Raw genomic sequence first — 8321 nt, forward strand, 5'->3', positions numbered from 1 at the left:
CTATTAGAGCTTGAATGGCAAGTCTTCTCCGGACATTGTTCCATGCGATTATTATTTGTTCCGGTGGATGCAACACGCTTTAGAGGATACACACTTTCATAATTTGGAAGAAGTGCGAAAATTCGTCGACAAATGAATCAACTGAAAAGAAGAGTGATTTTATCGTGGTGGAATCCATCTCTTGCCAGAAAGATGGGAAAAAGTTATAGAAAACGAAGGAAAATATTTTGATTAAGGTATTCATTCATTATCATATTTAAATACATGCGTTTTTGAGCAAAAAAACCCGCAAAACTAAATCACACCCCTAATATATACTATATCTTATGTTTCAGTTTCAATCGCACACGAGTCGAGTGATAAAGAAGAAGAATTGTTGATGCCTGGATATTTTAATTATGAAGAAGATAATCCCAAATCGAGAAGTATGAAAATTCCCGTGAATTCTGGTCGCATAATTCAGAGTCGTTTCGCATGCGGCACGTGGCACTAAACTCTACGTTAATCGCGGCAGTTCATCAAATCTGCACGAATTCCGACGTAATGTAGCAGATGTTCCGGGCCATGGTTCAATCGTCAAAAGTGGAGCGGCAAGGAAATAATAGTTTCGCGAATTCGTGACGGGTCGACCTGGAGTGGCCCCGAAGACGAGGGCACGGGACTTCCGTTACCATTTTAAAAGACAATTTGGGAGTTCGCGACCCGTTAACTCATTAAGCAAACCACGCGGCACCGGAAATTCAATAGACATGGTTCTTTCTTGGCAGTTTAACTCTCACATTGTGTGTTATGCAAAAATGCGGCTGCGAGTCTCAGAATCACGGTTCACGCGTGAATTCGACGCGACCATCAACAGATAATCGATGCAAAAATCTCTTTTTTTTTTCTCTCTCTCTCTCTCTCTTTTCTATCACAATGCGAAAACCATGTGCCATTAATTAATCGTGATGATATTTTAGAAAGAAAGAAAAGGTCTTTAGATTTTTACGATGTGCGCGTTTACCGCTTCAACATTGCTGCGGAATACCGCAAGACATTTATCTTCTGCGCGCAGCTGTATTCATTTTTATTGCTACCTTCCGCTATTCACTCTGGCCTTCTGTGTCCACTGTATAATTTCATACACGTGGTGCTTTACTCGAAATTGTATTTTGTTGACTATCATTTACCTGGACAGTTTCGCAGATTATGGACGTTACTGTTGATATTATATTATAAAACGTCGTTCAAGTAGCGGCTCCGCGGACATTGTTCATGATGCCAATAATGCATACGCAAGTTTCACCGGAGCAGTAACATTTAGCTGGGATATATAAATTATATAAATACATATATAAATTATTTTACATCTTTATATTCTTCCGAACAAATCGAAAATGTAAAAGTTTAAGAAGTAAAGATACTTTTCTAATATAAAATTCATCCTTTATACCATACCTTGTGCTATCTTTCTTTTTGAAACGATAAGTTTTTGCAGGATTACACGGGCTTTCTTCTTATAAAATCTTTCAATTTTAATTTTGCGAATGTAAAATGAAACGATTATTCAGTAAAACACTGTTGGTACAGTATCGGTCATCAGCATTTGTCATCAATCTAATTACCGATTTTTTAAGTTATTGTCGATAAAAAAATAGTTATGGACAGCTGTTCTACGTAAGAAATGCCATCTTTTTCCTCAACATGCTATTCTGCTCCTCAATCGAAATTAATCGAGATTTAATCGCCGTCGAAATCACTTTGCTTCACGCTCGCTACGAGATAACAGCAGATCCGTTCGTATTCTCTCAATTTTCGCCAGACAGTAAGCTAACGGATATGCGTTTGGCTAAAAAGAACCATTCTCATTATTTGCGGGAAGAGGGTTTCTTGCGACCATCATCTCAGAGTGATGAGATACGGCTATTAGCCGTATAATTCGCGTGAAGAGAAGACGCCGCGTCCTCGTGTGAAAAGATGGCGGTGCGTTTATAACGCGTAAACTCCGCCGGGGCAAGCACGCGCGTATGTACCGTAATAATAATTGTTACCTTAATTATACATGCGGCTAGAGTATATGCGTACTCGCTCCTTCTAATCTGGCTTCCAGATCATTTAGAGGCCAAATCGTTTTGCGGTACGAAGCACAACGATGCTGACGGTTCGCAGATCTCTTTCGCTCTTTTTCTCTCCCTCTCATCTCGCAAATTACGCATTTTGCGCGAAACGTATCGTTTAATATTATCATAAACTGTTCGATAATTTATTCATACGCACTTATCAGGGTTATCTGAGTATTAAAGATATTATGAGACCGTGACATTGTAATTGCCGTGATTAAATGAGCGTTCGAGCGGCAAAATCAAGGCACTTCCACGCTTTACAACAAATTACTTTTTGTACCACCGCAACTCATTAAGATAACCGAGAAGCTGTTATTTACGTCCATTTTTTCATGATCCAATATTTTTGCAGTCTTTAGATCATTGCGTAGAAAAATATCGAGTTGATTTCACCCGAAAAGCAAAAAGAAAAACGGAAATCCGGACGAATTCGATATTAAACAATGGCTGACGTTGATCATTCATTTCCTCACGAAATTTCTTCGCGTCATGTTACGCTCGCTGATTAGCATGTTACAACCATTGCATATTAGCGCGCCTCACGAGCGTTTCTCGCTCTGAGCCCTTCAGCATGGACGGCATCCTCGATCTTACGAATTAAACGGGCAGCACTTCCGCTCCGGCAGAATACACGATATGCAAACATCGAGGTCGCCGTCCCAGAAAATGCCGAATGTTAGCACCACCGGAGCAGGCGTTCCGCGTGAGAATCCGCGAATCCCTTTTTCTAGGTGGAACCTTCTCGGTGATTTTCTCAGTGTTCTGCAGGTATTCTCACGGTGAATAATAATATTTTGTACGTGACATTTCAGCTGATTCTAGGACAGTAACATTTTTCTCGTTTTCTCTATAATATGGACCGGAAAAGTAGCGACTGATGACAGGTGGCCATAGCAAACCAAACTAAACGATTTAATTTTTTACCGATTTTACATCACCTATTTCTGTAAATCGCAAATATGCAGCGGTCAATCTAATTTAAGTAAGTGTATTATAATTAATTAATTGCCTTGATATTCTTTTCTTGCGCATAATTTATATTTTCGAATTTTCGCATTTACGAAATTGACTCTTCAAGTACAGATTTGCAATTGTAAATTACATTTACAAAAACTACAGTTAAGGAACCACGTATACGCTACGAGCGCTTCGTCCCGGAAGGCATGGTCTTCATTAAAATTCGCTCATCTGCATTCAACGGACTCGCAGATTTCCAGATCGGGGGAGGAAGGAAGTAACGAAAACCACGTTTCAACGAAAATGTACCAGTCGACACGGATTCGCACTCTGGAGCCAGGAACTGAGCCAAGGAACCGTGAGAATGAGAGGGAGTGCGCGCGCGCGTGCGGAAAGGGCGGTAGGGAGGTGCACTGCTCCTGATCACGAGGATCACCGGATCGTGGATGGAGCAAGGACACGAGTAGACGAGGAAGCCCCGCGGCTTTGAAGCGCGCGGAAGAAGGGATCCGGATCCCCACTATTAAATGGCCAGGCGGCCGAGCGAGGCAAGGAGGAGCTACATTGGGGGCGGCTCGACACCATCCGGCCTCAGTGCAATTCCACCATCCGCCAAGTTTAGTTACATCAAGTGTACGGAGTTCCGGCAAGTGTTGGCCATGAGTCCGGACAAATCCGGCCGGATGATCGAAAATTAATTAATATGAGAGACGAGAAAGGAAACGACGCTGATAAGGGTTGTTGAAGGATCAAGAATGTTTATCCCCGTACATCGTGGGATCATTTTATTTTCATTATGGACGCAAGATGAACGTTGAGAAAGATATGTCTGGGCTATAAGAAAAGGCTTTGAGAAGAAAGATTTTGTTATGGAAACTAGTTCGAGTGTAGCGCTAACTCGTCTGATTGCCGTAACTGTGCCGAGATCCCATAACGACAACCCTCCCTGCAGCTCGAGCGCACGAACGCGCATGCTCGCGCGGACGAATTAATTAATTAATTTCACATTTGTAATTAAGCAGCGAAGAGGAACACACCTAGGCTCGCGTTCGTTTCGTCTCGCGGAGCGCGATCGTGGAAAAGCGCGGCGTTCAAGTGGCCCGCCTGGAAAATGCAGGTAATTTGGTGATTGTTCGATGGCAAACAACTTGGGACTTTTGTTCTTTGAATGAAGCGTGCGAAGAGGAGGCCAGAGGGAGATCACGAAAAGTGTTCAACATAATGACACAGAGGCGGGAATATTAAACGAACGAGGCCGCGAGTGATCTAGGCAAAAGGGAGCCGCGTTCCCACAATTAAGCCTGTCTGCACCACAAAGAACGAGCGTACCTCTAGCTCGACTCGGTGGTATCCGGGTGTGCGTCGAGCTGGCTGTTACAAAGGCGAGGAAATCATCACGCTGCTTCGTGAACGGTGTCGATGCCTCGGAGTCGGAGTGAAAGAAGAACAAAACACGCGGGAAGTGTAATCACATCGCCGAAATGGATTCAGTCGAGAGAGCTCGCGAAGAAGCGAGCACGTACTGAAGATTTCAAGAAAGAATCCAAGGAGGATTACAAGCGAGTGCGATAATAGGAAGTGAGTCTTTTCTTAGATTTAAGTTTATATATATATATATATATATATATATATATAATCATGACACAAATTTTATAAAATGCCTCCCACGGTTTCGCTTATTATAAAAATTACACACATCACGCTACTAAGATAAACCTATTCTAGTATTCTATAAAGATACGAATCACGCATTCATGTTCGAATACATGTTATCATCACATAATTAATTCTATTTTAATTTTCAGTCTAACTTCAATTCGCCTACTTTACTATCGAGAAGAAGAAGAAGAAGAAGAAGAAGAAGAAGAAGACCATGAATGATGGAAATGCACCAGAAGAAATCTGGAGATTCTAAAGCTCTTTGTACACAATCGTGTGAATCGTAGTCCCTTCAGACTCGAAAAACGCGCGAGGCGGAACGAGCGAGAGGGCAAGAAGGTCAGCCAAGGAAAACGACGTTGCGATCGCATGAAGACACATTGGACACATTGGAAGCGGAAAGAACGCGGAAGAGCGAATCCGCTGATGACACCAGGCTCGTGTCAACTACGCGGCTGGAACGAGCAGGAGGCAGGACAATGGAGAGACGAAGGGAGTCACTCTGAGGACGGTGGATGACTGAGATACGTGGAAAATTGCATCGGTGGACAATCCACGACGGAGCCGACAAGGCGCGCCGAAGAATCGGGATCAGGGCGCGAAAGGTCGAAACGCGAGGATGGATGCAAGGATCGCGGCGATTTCGTGGGCGCGGGACTCGGTGATGCGCGGCCGATGATACGCCTTCGTGGCGGGTGTAATTTACGATCGGCGAATCCAGCAAGAAGACGGAGAAAGGGCGACCGTGCAGCATCGGACAGAGAAGACTGGATCGGGAACGCGCGAACACAGTGGGACAGATATCGCCTGATCTCGCGTGATATCGAATTATTGTTGCGCCACAAGAGAGCCACGGTAAACCGATCCACGTGGGGTCTACACGCGGAGAAATCGCGTCACGGCCGGACGACGCGTACCCCCGAGGAAAAGGAGTATTCAGGACGAGCCGGATCTGGGACGCCGCGGGAAGGACGCAACGAGAGGAGAGGGACGCAGAGAATCTGAGAAGATTGTCCGGATTTTAGAAAGATCCCAGAAGATTTTTGACGTCGTTTCGAGGATATCACGCAAAGGGAGAACAAAACGAAGACTACGTTCCCTCTTATCCTTTATCGGATCTTCTTTGAGATTCTCTGCCTTAGGACGTTAGGTCGCAGGAACAGAGAAATACAATTATATTTCTATCGTCGTATCGTAATATCGCGATTGAACGAGACGCGTAGAAGACCGCGATGAGACTTTAATCAGAGACTCAATGACGCGTGCCACGCGAGCCGTGAACAGGGCACGACGATGAAATACGATATGCGTGGCGTACCTCCGTTATCCATATTACATTAATAAAGTGTGCTAAGCGGCTTCGTAAATTTCGTAGCAGTATCGCTACGAAACGCAAGAAACGTCGGGGCTCCCGTCAAGGCCCATCGCCGTAAATCGAGAGACGCGTGAGGATCTGGAGAAAGCGGCCGCGCAGGATATCGAGGATATCGTACATATCGCCGATAATCCGGTTGCGAATCCGCGGAAGGGGTACTATTTTTCACGGATCGTAAAGCAAAGGCGCGCAGAGTAGCATCGAGCAGTCTCGGATCTTGCGTCTCGATAGGGAGATCTCAGAGGGAGGCGAGAGGGAGAGCCGCTGACCGATTTGCGTACGTAACGCTCGTCCGCGAAATTCGCTCGCCGCCGGGAAATCGGATCGGCGCACAAACAGGCGTTCGACAGCAGAAGAGGCGTCGTAAACGTCGAGCAGGCGAAGCGAAGCGTGCAGATAAGAAACGCGGGAAGAATCCGGCGAAAGCGGATTGGCGAGAGGATACCGGCAGCAAGAAGAAGAAGAAGAAGAAGAAGAGATCGACCGATTTGGCGGTTTCGTGGCGGTGAGAAGCAAGCTTGGAATTAGCGGCGGGACGAGGCGAGTGTGCTGGTTACATTGTCCTCTTGGATTCGTTCCGAGGCTCATCCTGAAGAGAACACGAGTACGCTGATGGAACGGACGGTCTCCCGCGGAGCGGGCCAGACCACGTCAGTCGCGTGAAGCCACAAAGGCGCAACAACAGTTACGATAATTGCCGCAACCGCTGATACCGCGTACTGCCGAGGGAATCTGCCTTCCTTTATTGCTCTCACGATTGTATACCTCGATTAGACTGGGCACACGCTGGTTGAATCGTACTGGCCGCATCGCGGTCTCGCGTGAGGATTTCGGGCGAAAGCTGCCGCGAGAGAGGAGCCGTCGCTTTCAGCGGAAGAGACATTGGAGGACTCTAACACGCAGATACGCCCGAGCGATTTCTAGATTTCTAGATTAATTCGCACGTCGGACGGATGGACGTATCCCACCTAGTGGCTCGTTAAAAGAGAGCGTTCAGGGTTTTCCAGTCGAGCGGCAGAAAGTCTGACGCATCTGTCAATAGAGCGATTAGACGCGGTAGCGCGGCCCACGGATTTATCGAGCTCTTAATCGGCGCGTGATCGTACGGCGACGTTTAAGAAGATTAATACGCGGAGAAACTCCCGCGACCGTTCGTCGCGATGGTCACGATTATCGTTGGCGCAGGAGAGTGTGTCAAACGCGGTCGTTTTACTGACGTACGAGTGTTTTTCCAATGAACCATGAATTTGCAACGGCTTGTAATTGTCGAATGAGCGATTCCACTGATTCTTCCTTTTTCTCGCCGAGGGAAAACCGCCGGTGAAATCCATCGCGACACTCGCCGGCAGGTGTGGAGAAGCGGTTTGTCGAGGGTATTAGGTTCTTGTGGATCCGCGCCGATCACTCGCCGGGATCATTAGACGAGGCGGTGTCGACGGACGAGCGTGGTTTTGCGCTGACGCACCGATTAATCAGCCTGACGTTAATCGCGATACGCCATTATCCACGTCTGAATACGCGCATCTGAATCCCGCACATCTCGTAAACAGACAACCGAGAGGAAGAAAAGAGACGAGGAAGAGAAAGATTGGACGTTATTGAGGGAGGAACGAGATTACGAGCGGAGACCTCGCGTCCTGAATCGACCGAACGAGCCTGGAACAGCCTGGAAAAATCGGAGACTCGAAGGTGCTCGCGGTGATTTGAACGGTAATTATAATAACAGTATAAAGTATACGATAAAGTATAAAATACACGCATAAAGCTTTAATAATGCACCCTGAGGTTGGGAAGAATCGAAGGATTCAATCTTGCGTCGCGATGTTCAAACTCAATTATCAGTTGATTGCAAACATGCTGATGGTACAGACATGTAATTATCCTAAAGAGATGTGCAGTCGTGCACACCATAAAAGCGAACGGCTTCTAATCGACGTTGCGTTTCACAAACGTTGCTGCAAGTTGATCGGCTCGGATTTATTTCGTGAGAATAGCGGAGAATTCCTGCTCAGTCTGCCCGATTTAGGTTTAGTGTCCATTTGGCAGTGAGCCTCAGAAATAAGAGGAACAAAAGAGGTGATTCTTTCTCGGTACTCTGCGAAGCGCGCGAAAGAACGACTTCCGCTCAGCATTTCTCTCGAATGGAGAGCCGGGTGTTTTACGTCTCGCATTAACACCACTTAATCTGATATTTCATGGCAGGCTTGTCTTTCAGATCGGACGTCTCG

At 46.1% G+C, this 8321-nt stretch overlaps 1 long non-coding RNA gene across 1 annotated transcript; it reads left to right on the forward strand.

Moving 5' to 3' along the window:
• Positions 1-2823: 2823 nt before the first annotated feature.
• Positions 2824-4910, forward strand: LOC113562604. The gene is made up of 2 exons (XR_003406991.1): positions 2824-4637; positions 4865-4910. It is a non-coding gene; the product is annotated as an uncharacterized LOC113562604 (long non-coding RNA).
• Positions 4911-8321: the final 3411 nt, after the last annotated feature.

This window comes from Ooceraea biroi, chromosome 9, assembly GCF_003672135.1.
Source record: "Ooceraea biroi isolate clonal line C1 chromosome 9, Obir_v5.4, whole genome shotgun sequence".
NCBI lineage: Eukaryota > Metazoa > Arthropoda > Insecta > Hymenoptera > Formicidae > Ooceraea > Ooceraea biroi.